The following is a 12,711-nucleotide window of genomic DNA, read 5'->3' as shown; positions in this document are numbered from 1 at the left end:
CCCACTGTCACCCAGGGAATACTCTCCTCTCTACTCCCTGCAAGAGGCCAGGATCTCTAAATTGTAATTCTGACTCCAAAGGGCTCTGCTGGCTCTAGCTAGCCTTCTCAACCTTGGCTATTCATCCTAGACCCTTGTCAGTGGGCTCTTTGCTTCAGAGAGGCCTCCTGATGCTGGCAGTCTATGCAGGTGGTAGGGACAATTGCAGCATGCTCATCAGAACAGATGAGATGTAGCTCCAAGTCAGGCGAGTCTATGATGAGATCTGATTCCTTTGGTGTGTGTTAAGCAAATGGGAATATATTACGAAGTGCTCTTGCAATCAATTCGTTGCAACCATGGGCTTGAGATTTGCTGAAGGAAAGAAAGAAGGGTGATCTCAATAGCTAGCATGTACACAAGCTGCTTCTGTGCCAAGTGCTAATCTAAGCATCTTAAATGCATTAGCTCATTGTCTTCTCACCACAGTCCTACAAGGTAAATGCTATTGTGATCATCCCCTTTTCCCTATTAAGGACACTAAAACATAGAGGGGCTAAGCAATTGGCCCAAAGTTAAATGGTTAGTATGTAGCAGAGCTGGGATTTTAACCCAGGGACTCCACACTTTTAATCATACTATACTGCCACTCATTGCCTGCACAATGCACCCAAGGATAATAGTAATAGAACCTTCTTGAGTCCTGTTTATGCCAAGCACTGTGCTCAAGTGTTTGACACGCTCTATCTCCCACAATCCCTAAAACATTTCTGGAGAGAAAGTCCTGTCATTACTTCCATTTTCTAAATGAGGAATCTGAGGCTTGGAGATGTTAACTTGCCAGACATGACATAGCTAGGAAATGACTCAAAAGCCCATGCTTTTAATCATTCTGTTTTACTGCCTTCCATGTACACTGCATATGCTGTAAATAGCACAAAACAAATGAAACAGTTTTGCACAGAATCTTCTTTGTATTCTGGACACTAAATAGATGCAAATTCATTTCTGAGGAAATGGTATCGGATTTGAGATCTGGGAGGCAAACAATATGATGAAAAGCGAGGGACCTTGAGCTCGTGGTCAGAAGATCTAGGTTCACATCCTGTCCTTGGTCTTCATGTTCTAGCCTCAGCTTCCTCATTTGTAAGGTGGCAGTGACAGTGAAACCTACCTATGGGGATTACATGGTAAAGCATATGTGGTACTGTTATTATTTAACATGAGTAGGTGGGGTTTTTTTATTGCTTTTGTTTCTGCATTACAGTTCCCTCTTGGTGCTGTACATTCTAAGGATTCTGATAACTATATAATCACATGTATCTACCATTCTAGTACCATAAAGAATAGTTTTAGTGCTCTAAAAATCCTTTGTGATCCACCTGTTTATCTCTCCTTCACCCCAGCCCACAGCAATCACTCTTTCTACTATCTCCATAGTTTTTCCTTTTTCCAGAGGATCACATGTAGTAGGAAACATGGTATGTAGCCTTTTCAGGTTGGCTTCTTTCACTTACAATATACACTTACAATAGGTCATTTCACTCCTTCATAGTTCATTTCTTTTCAGTGCTAAATAATGTCCCCTGGTCCAGATCATTATAGTTTATGTATTTATTTATCCTTTCCCAAATCAATACAGCTTTTATAGTGTCTTTAAAATATTATAAATAAGTCTGAAAAATCATCTTGCTGTTTCTGTAGCTGGACAACTTAGAACTTATTCATCAGCCTTCTGCAATGATCCTTATTCAGAAACATAGATATTAGCCATCTAAAACTTTTCTGATATCCTTGTTTTCAACTGGCTTGCTGAATCAAAGCAGCTGAGTTTGATGCATGTTCCATGTCACTTCCGTCAAGAACGAACTCGTCTTTCTGGGCTTGAGATACTGAAGAAGCAACATCTGACCTCATCTGAACTCTGCAGATGGATTTTTCACCCAAGAAATTTTGGATTTCAACAAGAGAACTGTTCTCCTGAAAAACAACATTGATGGGGAAGTAAGCACACACAGACCTCATCTGGTGACAGAAGCCTAGTATGACGCCGTTGATCGTGTTCCGTACATGACTACAGATAGTGTGAACAGTAGCCAGTTCTTTCCTAGTTCTCCACAATTTGTCAACTCAGAGCCTCTTCTTTTTCTTTCTAAGGAGACTGAACTCTACATTAATGTGATTGAAGCCCCTTCATAGGGTTCCTCTGGGGCTCTTCACGATAACAGTGGGTCCCTTCAGAGTGATGTCCACATCTCTTGGGATATTGACAGTCTGATTGCTGAGAATAGTCTTCATTTTTGCAGGAGCTGTGGCAAAGAGCTATAGTTTATTTATTAAGGTTTTTTTTAAGCCTAACTCTTCATCTTACAGATGAGAAAACTGAATCCTAAAGAAGTTGGGAAAATTTGCTGGAGTCCTATAGCTAGTTGGTGACAGCGTCATGACTTGAAAATAACTCTTCAACCTCCAGTCCAGCAATTTTGTTACTTTACTGGGCTGAGCGAGGTTCTGACATTTTCTAGTTTGTGTTTTAGGATCTCCTCTTGTTACTTGCATCCATTTGCTAAACTACTACTTCTCTTGTATTTGTGGAATTAGAGGTAAAAAAGAGTTTGGATAAGGCAAATGCACATCCTCTATAACGGTCTAGAGGTTTAAGAGCTTCCACTTCTTTCCCCATGTAAAAGTTTTTTTTTTTTTTTAAGATTTTATTTATTTATTCACGAGAGACACACAGAGAGGCAGAGACACAGTCAAAGGGAGAAGCAGGCTCCATGCAGGGAGCCCAATGTGGGACTCGATCCTAGGACCCAGGGATCATGACCTTAGCCAAAGGAAGATGCACAACTACTGAGCCACCCAGGCATCCTCCATGTGGAAGTTTTTCAAGAGCAGCTGAAAAATAGCAAAGGTGGAAGAGGGATGTTTGATATCCCCTGTCTTCCGCTTATCGTTGTAGGACATGCCACCAAATGATGATGTGAACTGGAAGACAAGGAAGGCCTAGTAGGGATTTAAGGTAGTCTTATCTGTTGTAAGGGCAGGTGCAGTGTAGTAAGAAGGAATCACTAAAAAAAGAGATCCAGTAGGGAACAAAGGAAATCCTACACTTAGGTTCAAAAAGGCAACTATGCAAGATGTAGGGATGATAGAATATTCCACAGAGAAAGGGCCTTGGGGTGCTAGTCATATAAGCTCAGTAGGAAATAATATTGCTATGCGGTTGCCTAAAAAGCTATTGCACTCTTAGAGTGCTTTAACAGGGCTGCTTACCAGTCCTGAGCCTGTCACAAACTGAGTGAGAAACTCTAGTTTTTAAACGTTGAAGAGTGAGGAATGTTGTAATCCCTCTGTATTCTGTATTTAATGCAGATGTGTAAGAAGGCCCATTTGCAGATGTCATGCCTAAACCGTGTACTGACAAGCTGGACTATAACCAGAGGCTGCTGACTGGGCAGTGGGCATTGGAAACGAACTTTATAGGGGGCTTCTAAGTACTAGGCACTGGGCCAGGGCTTTATCTACATGGGCCTTTATCTACCTGGTCTTCACACCAATCCTGGAATATAGTTCTTATTAATCTCATCTGCATATTTTTAGAGGAAGAAGCTCACCCAAGATTCCTCCCCTTGAAAGTGGCTGCAGTGGCTTCTAACACCACATTCTTTCCACTATCAGGAAAGTGAAAGCTTGTAAAAACCATATAATAAGTGGACAGCTGAAGAAACGAGGCACACACAGCTATCCAAATAGATCTGAAATATTGTTAAGTGGAACGGGGAGCTAGATTTATTCTTCTTTGGTTCTGGAGAAAATTAGAGCCAGAAGGTAAGTGTTACAGGGAAGCACATAGAAAGTTAATGTCGGGAAGGAAGAACCTTTTTTTTTTTTTCTTTTTTTAATTCATGAGAGACGCAGAGAGAGAGGCAGAGACACAGGCAGAGACAGAAGCAGGCTCCACACAGGAAGCCTAATGTGGGACTCAATCCAGGGTCTCCAGGATCACGCCCTGGGCTGAAGGCAGTGCTAAACCACTGACCCACCCAGGCTGCCCAAGGAAGAACTTCCTATCAGAAGATGGTTCAGTAAATGATCCAGCTGCCTTAACTCATCCCGCGTGCCTCCTCACTGGAGGAGCATTCAAGGAGAAGCAGACTGGCCAATTGTCAGGGGTGTTATTCATTCACTCAACCAATATTTAATAAGTAACTATGATGTGTTACCACTGTTTTAGAACTTGAGGTTTCAGCAAAGAACAAAACAGAACAAAAAGTATATATTCCTGCCTTCATAGGCTTTACATTGCAATGGAATATAGTGGTAGAAGTCCGTACAGCATTCTCTGGTATATTCAACTAGTGGACCCCCAAGACACCAGTCATAGATGGACGTCTGTGCCTGCCAGTGTTCCCTCAGCTCATACCACTGCTGGGCATGCTGGCTCAACCTCTAAATCTCAAATCCTGTGAATCTTTGCTAAGGGCACTCTGTGGTCACTGGAGCCCCTTCTACCTGTATGCTAGAAGTGATGAAGGAATTGACATTCCTCCAGCAGCTGTCACCCAATGACTGATGGGATAAAGACTGTGATCTTCTTGTGTCTCAGTTGGGATAACTGAGACACAGGATCCATGCTGCTTCCCTGTGTTCCTCAACAGGATGAATATCCAGTTGTCCACAGTGGGACCTTGCTTGATTGATTCTTTCTTGTCCCTATCTCTTTATCCATTGCCCTACTAGTGGTCCCTGGAGCTACCTCCCAAATAAACTGCATGCTCTTGAATTCTTTCCTCAAAGCCTGCTTCTGGAGGATTCCAAAATAAGAGAATCCTCATGTTTCATGAGCACTGGCTGAAATCAACGGACTTGAGTTTTCATCATGGCTCTTGGCTCTGTGCAAGGCACTAACTCTCCTAGATCCTCATATTATCACTTGTAAAATAAGAGCATCAGACTAGATGAAATATATTTGCATATATATTTGAAATATATATATCTATATTCACACCTACAGGCATGACTAGTGTTTAATTTTGTAGCCTCCTTTATGTGGTTTTGGAAGAGCCTTCACATTCTTGTCCCATTAATCCTCAAAATACCTCTGAATTAGACTGAATAGAGACAATTTTGCCTATATAAGAGATTAGACAATTGCACCACCCTAGTGATGGGTTTCCTTTTTTCTCTTCTAAACATTTTAACTAACGTCTCAGAGTTTGAGTGATTCCTATCCTATTTTCCTAGTCTCCATCTCCAATTTGATATAGAGAACAAGTTTTCAGTTTCTTGATTATTGAATTAGGAGGTTATGGCCAGCAAATGACTAGACTCCATGGCTAAAATAAGAAGGGATCCAGAGCCTTTGAAATATAAAACTCTATCTTCAAGAGCCCATACAGGTTAGGTGTTGTGTGGGACTAGAGCGTGGGGGTAGATTCAGGTTGGGACTACATGCAAATTGGTTTGTGATTCACATACCCACTCTCTGATAAGAGGTAGCATGGATACATTTTTATATTTTTATATAGTTTATAAAAGCACTTTTACATGTTTGATCTCACTAGCCCTGTGAGATACAATTTTTACTACTCTCATTTTGGTAGGACAACAGAGGCTGAGAGGCTCAGTTGAGTGGATGTGATAAATGTGAAGTATCCCTTAAAATGTTAAGGCAGATGCCCATAGAGGCTTATCACGCCCAGACCTGTTCAGTGGAAAGCTGTTGTTATGAGTTCTCTTGTATCTGTGTAGATTGAAACAGAAGGGGCTTTCTAGAATACACTGCAAGAACTCAATCATAAAGAGGGGAAAGAGTAAAGACAGTGATGCTACAGATTCCTTGACGCGATGATTAGACAGATGATTCCATGTCACTATGCAGAGAGAGAAATCAGGCGACAGCACTCCAGTAAACTTTAGAGATCATCCTGTTCCAAATTCCAATGTGGTCCAGGGCAGGGAGAGGTACTTTCTTTAAGGTTACACAACTTGTAGGGTGAGCCATCGTCCTGGTTTGCCCTGAAAGTTTTGCCTTCCAGGAAACCTCTGAGTCTGGAGCAAACTAGGATGGTTGGCCACTGTACGACTGATAAATGTATTTGACACCTCCCAGTCTGTCTGGTTCCCAAATACTACTTTAACCACACAGACACTGAAGATGATCATGAGGGAGTTACTTTGCCTCTCCAAGTTCATATTCTCATCTGTAAAATGGAAATAAAAATATCAAATGTAAAAAGTTGTACAGGGTGCTTGGGTGGCTTTGTCAGTTAAACGTCTGCCTTTGGCTCAGGTCATGATCCTGGGGTCCTGGGATTGAGTCCTGTGACAGGCTCTCTGCTCAGCAGGGAGGCTGCTTCTCCCTCTCCCTCTGTCCCTTCCCCCTGCTCATGCATGCGCGTGCACACACACTCTCTCTCAAATAAAAAAAAAATAAAATAAACTCTTAAAAAACAGAGTTGTGTGGATTAAATCAGAAAATGCATGGAAAAAGCTCACTAAATGGTAGATACAATACTATTGTTATTACCAACACTAGAGCCAGGTTATTCTGGCCTTTGACCTTCTTCTCTTTTTGTTACTCCTTTTGCCTCCAGCAGGGGTCACAAATCCCCATTAGAGTTTTTTTTTTTTTTTCTCTGCAAGTGAAATGAAGTCTTTATACTATAATTGGAAATTTTGGTAAACTTATATGCCCAGGAAGCCTACCTTTTTTTTAGTGACCAAAAAGCTTTTGCTTTCTGTACTAAAAGTCACATCTTCCAAGAGGAGTTTTAGTATACCATTCAATCATACCCAAATTATCTCTTTTTTAGATTGTGAGAATAGCTACTATCAAATACACAATTAAATGGAAGAATTTAGAGGTATCTGGCGCCAAGCGTCTCACTAATGTTGTGGCAGGGGAGAATGAGTACATTTCTTAAATCACATCCAGTTATGTAAAATAAGACTATTTTGGATATAGCTACAATTTCATCACATTTTTCTCTTGCTGTCACTCCCCATGCAACTATGCTACATCACATTATATAGGGAGAATAACAAAATCCAGCATTTCATGCTAGATTTAGAAGGCTGTCTTGTTCCCCTGTTGTAGTGTTCTGAGTGGGCGTTTGAACTCTGAAACCCTGCAGACTGAGCCCCTCAAACAGGCTCTTTCTGTGTCTCAGTGGGAAACTCTTTGCTTCTCTTCTTCAGTTTCTTCAGCTGTAAAACAGGAATCCAAATAATTCCCCCTTAGCTCAGGGATTCTTTGAGCTAGTCTGTAAAATGACACAGAGATGAAAAACCCTGTAGTGACAATGCATGCCTAACACTGTTATGAGTCTAGAGCTCAGAACTCAATGAGATTTAAAAAAAAGAAAAAAAGAAAAAGATCCAGCATCCTAGAGGAAAAACCCAAAGTACCCTCTGATCAGACTGAGGTTTGTGCATAACTTTGGGGATCAATTTCCGTGCAACTTCCTGGGATAAACTTGCAATGTTTTTCTACTCTCTTCCCTAAAGGAAGCCTTCTCCATCATAGTTTCATAGGATTCCCACACGCTTTTTTTTTTTAATGTAGTAAAGAAAAAAAATGGGTACAGTTTCCTTGCTGATTGTGGAGAACAAATCTGTATCTCTTTGGAAGCTTGTTGATTAAATGATCTGTGTCATCTGTAGGTAGTACATACATTTCTCTGAGGGGAAAAGAGGGAGTAATCAAGAATGCTTCTCTTCTGAGAGGAAAACAGATGCACCATGTGTGTATAGGGACTGTTTAAAACAGTCAAGAGCCTGGGAGAATTATAACAATGCTCTCCCTGCAAATGTTGTGGGGATAAATGGTGACTCAAAAAGAGAGCTTGCATTCCAGAGCTTTTGGTGTCTATGGCAAGAAGCTGATAAAATGTGTCAATAAAATCTGGCATTTATTAGAAAGATAAAGACGTCTGGAGTAAATGGTATACTCTGAGTAAGACAAGAGAACAGGAACATTTCTGTACCTTGTTACCAACTTTTGTCTTGGGTCGGTTGGTAACTGGGTTTATTATTTAGAATTTTTATTTAAAAAAATTTTTAAATAAATTTACTTTTTATTGGTGTTCAATTTACCAACATACAGAATAACACCCAGTGCTCATCCTGTCAAGTGCCCCCCTCAGTGCCCGTCACTCATTCACCCCCACCCCCCACCCTCCTCCCCTTCCACCACCCCTAGTTCGTTTCTCAGAGTTAGGAGTCTTAATGTTCTGTCTCCCTCTCTGATATTTCCCACACATTTCTTCTCCCTTCCCTTATATTCCCTTTCACTATTATTTATATTCCCCAAATGAATGAGAACTTCACTGTTTGTCCTTCTCCAATTGACTTACTTCACTCAGCATAATACCCTACAGGTCCATCCACGTCGAAGCAAATGGTGGGTATTCATCGTTTCTAATGGCTAATATTTCATCGTATATATTGACCGCAGCTTCTTCATCCATTCATCTTTCGATGGACACCGAGGCTCCTTCCACAGTTTGGCTATTGTGGACATTGCTGCTAGAAACATCGGGGTGCAGGTTCCCAGCGTTTCATTGCATCTGAATGTTTGGGGTAAATCCCCAACAGTGCAATTGCTGGGTCGTAGGGCAGGTCTATTTTTAACTCTTTGAGGAACCTCCACACATTTTTCCAGAGTGGCTGCACCAGTTCACATTCCCACCAACAGTGTAAGAGAGTTCCCTTTTCTCCGCATCCTCTCCAACATTTGTGGTTTCCTGCCTTGTTAATTTTCCCCATTCTCACTGGTGTGAGGTGGTATCTCATTGTAGTTTTGATTTGTATTTCCCTGATGGCAAGTGATGCGGAGCATTTTCTCATGTGCATGTTGGCCATGTCTATGTCTTCCTCTGTGAAATTTCTGTTCATGTCTTTTGCCCATCTCATGATTGGGTTGTTTGTTTCTTTGCTGTTGAGTTTAATAAGTTCTTTATAGATCTTGGAAACTAGCCCTTTATCCGATACGTCATTTGCAAATATCTTCTCCCATTCTGTAGGTTGTCTTTTAGTTTTGTTGACTGTATCCTTTGCTGTGCAAAAGCTTCTTATCTTGATGAAGTACCAATAGTTCATTTTTGCTTTTGTTTCTTTTGCCTTTGTGGATGTATCTTGCAAGAAGTTACTGTGGCCGAGTTCAAAAAGGGTGTTGCCTGTGTTCTCCTCTAGGATTTTGATGGAATCCTGTCTCACATTTAGATCTTTCATCCATTTTGAGTTTATCTTTGTGTATGGTGAAAGAGAGTGGTCTAGTTTCATTCTTCTGCATGTGGATGTCCAATTTTCCCAGCACCATTTATTGAAGAGACTATCTTTCTTCCAAATGGATAGTCTTTGCTCCTTTATCGAATATTTAGAATTTTTAACATATTCCCTTAAAATGATTGCTAGCTTTTGCAGTCCTCTCTTCTTGGCTTGCTAGGGTTTACAAATCACACCAGGTAATAGATCTTTAACTCTATTATTATTATTACAAAATAATAATAGAAAATGGATTGTGCATGTAGTGCATTTTTTTCTAGGGAATGAAATCACAAAAATAATTAACCACAAAAATTTCACTGTTTGAAAAAGCAAAACAAAACAAACTATAGATGTACAGACAGCTGATTTTCCTCCCATGTGTGGCTCTTCCATAGCTGTATATAACTGTCTAAGGCAATTATCCTCACAGTGACCTCTGTACCGTAGTGGCAAAATCCAGGATAGTCAAGATACTTAAAAGTTGGTTATTCTTGGGGCGCCTGAGTGGCTCAGTCGGTTAAGCATCTGCCTTTGGCTCAAGTCATGATCTTGGGGTTCTGGGATTCAGCCCTGCGTCAGGCTCCCTGCTCCACAAGGAGTCTACTTCTTCCTCTCCCTCTGCACCCCTCCACCCTGGTTCTCATGCTCTGTCTCTCAAATAAATAAATAAAATGTTTTTAAAGGTTGGCTATTCTTTGTGTTTTGTAGTTATGATAAGAGACGAATGAGAAGGTACATCTTTTTCTAGACATTGTTTTTCAAAAATGTTTTTAGATTGGCTAGTGGTATATATAGTTCATTACAGGGCTCCTGATCCAGTGTTTAGGTTGAAAGACAAAAAATATTTTGTATTGACAGAATATCAAGAGCAGATGTACACCAAGGTCTCAAGCATACATTTTAACTTACTTGTGTGTGTGTGTGTGTGTGTGTGTGTGCTGTGAGGAACTATTTTAGAGCCAAAAAGTGATTGTATTCACTAATTATAGGCAGTTTTTTAGTTTTTATATAAAAAAATAATGTTTTAATGTGTTATTCATTGGCTTTCCTCTCTCTCATCCTGAATATGTTTTGAGTGTTTACTTCATGGGCTTGCTTAAGGTTTAATGTGGAACTATCTCAGTGTCCTGGGAAACACAAGTTTTTCATACCCATCAGCTTCCTTAGAAAGTTTAATGTGATTATGAACCACTTCAAGTTGTGGCTATAGTAGCACAGGTATGTGGAAACAGTGTAGTTGTCTGGTAAATTTGATCAAGGTAGAATGTCAAGTTGGATCATTCAAGAGTCAGACCCCCCCCGCCCCCCCCGCCCTGGACACCTGGGTGGCTCAGTGGTTGAGCACCTGCCTTTGGCCCAGGGCGTGATCCCAGAGTCCCGGGATCAAGTCTCACATTGGCCTCCCTGCATGGAGCCTGCTTCTCCCTCTGCCTGTGTCTCTGCCTCTCTCTGTGTCTCTCATAAATAAAAAAATAAAATATTATTTTTAAAAAGAAAAAAACACTTAAAAAAAAAAGAAGAATCAGGACCCGCAAAATATATCCACTTTGGTGTCCGAGAAAATCCAGATTGAATATCTACATTGCTCAAATATGCTAGATTGCCAGATTTCTACTGCAATTGGTGTGCATGCAAACTGCTTACACATGCAGCCTAGAGGGAGTCAGTTCTGTTGAGTGGCTGTCAAAATGTCATCACAACTCATTGCCATTTTTAGATGACAAATCATAAACATGGCTGGCCCTCAGGAAATGATGGTTAACTGTGTGAGGCAGAATGGTGGAAAACCTGGGCTGCACATATAAATGTCAGGTGCCAGGTTTATAAGTGAGGCAGGTCTAGAGTCAGGGTGTGAGGGATGGTAGGAACTGTGAACACTTGAGGGGACCTACCCATCTGAAGGGGCATCTTCACCTTACTTCTGGCCCTCCACTGCCATTTTTCAGCAGAGGCTCAGTGTCGCCAAATCTGCTAATTTTTTTCCCCCAAAACAAGTAGGAAATTCAGATTTTTATATTAAATCTCTCAAACTTTAAGTGTTGACTTTAATTTCCTAAAGCTCTTTGCACTTAGAATCTAAATACTGCAGAAGGCTAAATATGGCCACCAACCTACCATTTTGAGAATTCTGAATGAAGTGACTCCCTAAGAAGAACCTCCCTATTCTGCATTTAGATATATGTCTTTCCAGGAACCTTGGTGAGTGTCTTTTTTTTTTTTTTTAAACAAAAAAACACTGGACTGGGATTTAGGAGATTGGGTAAGCCAACTCTATCTTTCCTGACTGCATGATCAAGGGAAAACCCTTAACTTTTCTTATCCTCAACTTTATAATACATCAATTCATAATACATATTCCCTCATCTATCTCACATATAAAATTTACCCATTAATATTTATTAAAAATTTACTTGACCATATCCTATTTTGCTTAATTCTCAAGAAGGCCTTATAAGATATTCTTAACATGGATGTACAGATGAAGAAACTGAGATTCTGCAAATTTTATGGAAATTGCTCAAGTTTACAGAGCTAATTAGTGATAGAGTGGAGAATCAGACCAGAGCTTTTGATTTTAAGCTCTGGTTTCCACTGTGAAAGCAATTCTTAAAATAGATAAGGAGCTATAATTCATTTAAATCATCATCCTCATCAACAGCAGTATTTTGGCTTGTTCTTGTCTAGCCACTAGACACAGAGTTTACAAGTGAAATCTAACCTGGGTAAATCACCGTATATCTCTAGGTCTCAGTTTTTTTGGCTCTTAAGTGGGAGAAGTAAGACTGGAGAAGAAGTTCAAATTGGTATTTCGATGGCTATATTTTGCTCAGAGATATAGTTGGTTGGGCCTAAATAATTTTTTTTCTGTTTTTTAAAAATCTAAGTTATTGAGGTAGTATAGCTTACATAAAATAAAGGGTACATATAGTAAGTGTATGATTTGATAAATTTTAACACCTAAACACACCCATGAAAACCATTACCACAATCAAGATGATAAGCATATCCAACACCCCCAAAGTTTCCTTATGCCCCTTTGTAATCCATCCCTGACTTTCCACTCTCTGTTCCAGGTAACAACCGATCTGTTTTCTTTTACTATACATTTGTTTGTATTCCCTAGAATTTTATCTAAATGGAACCATACAGGTTATACTTTTTTTGGTCTGGTTTCTCTTACTCAGCTTGACTATTTTGATATCTATTCATATTATAATGTGTATGATGAGTTTACTCCTTATGATAGATGAGTAGCGTTCCATCATATGGAAGCACAATAGTTTGTTTATCCACTTACTTGTTGATGGACATTCTGGGCTATTCCCGATTGGGGCTATTATAATTATACCTACTAGATCATCTAAGCAGATCAACAAGAAAACAAGGGCTTTGAGTAACACTCTGGACCAGATGGACTTCACAAATATATTCAGAGCATTCCATTCTAAAGCAACAGAA

General features: G+C 40.1%; 1 pseudogene; it reads right to left on the bottom strand.

Annotated features, from left to right (window-relative positions):
* Nucleotides 1-1,699: 1,699 nt before the first annotated feature.
* LOC121500218 lies at nucleotides 1,700-2,358 on the bottom strand (annotated as a pseudogene).
* Nucleotides 2,359-12,711: the final 10,353 nt, after the last annotated feature.

The sequence above is a fragment of the Vulpes lagopus genome, chromosome 10 (genome assembly GCF_018345385.1).
Source record: "Vulpes lagopus strain Blue_001 chromosome 10, ASM1834538v1, whole genome shotgun sequence".
NCBI lineage: Eukaryota > Metazoa > Chordata > Mammalia > Carnivora > Canidae > Vulpes > Vulpes lagopus.
Note: the sequence above shows the minus strand (reverse complement) of the source record. Positions and strands in the feature narration are given on the sequence as shown.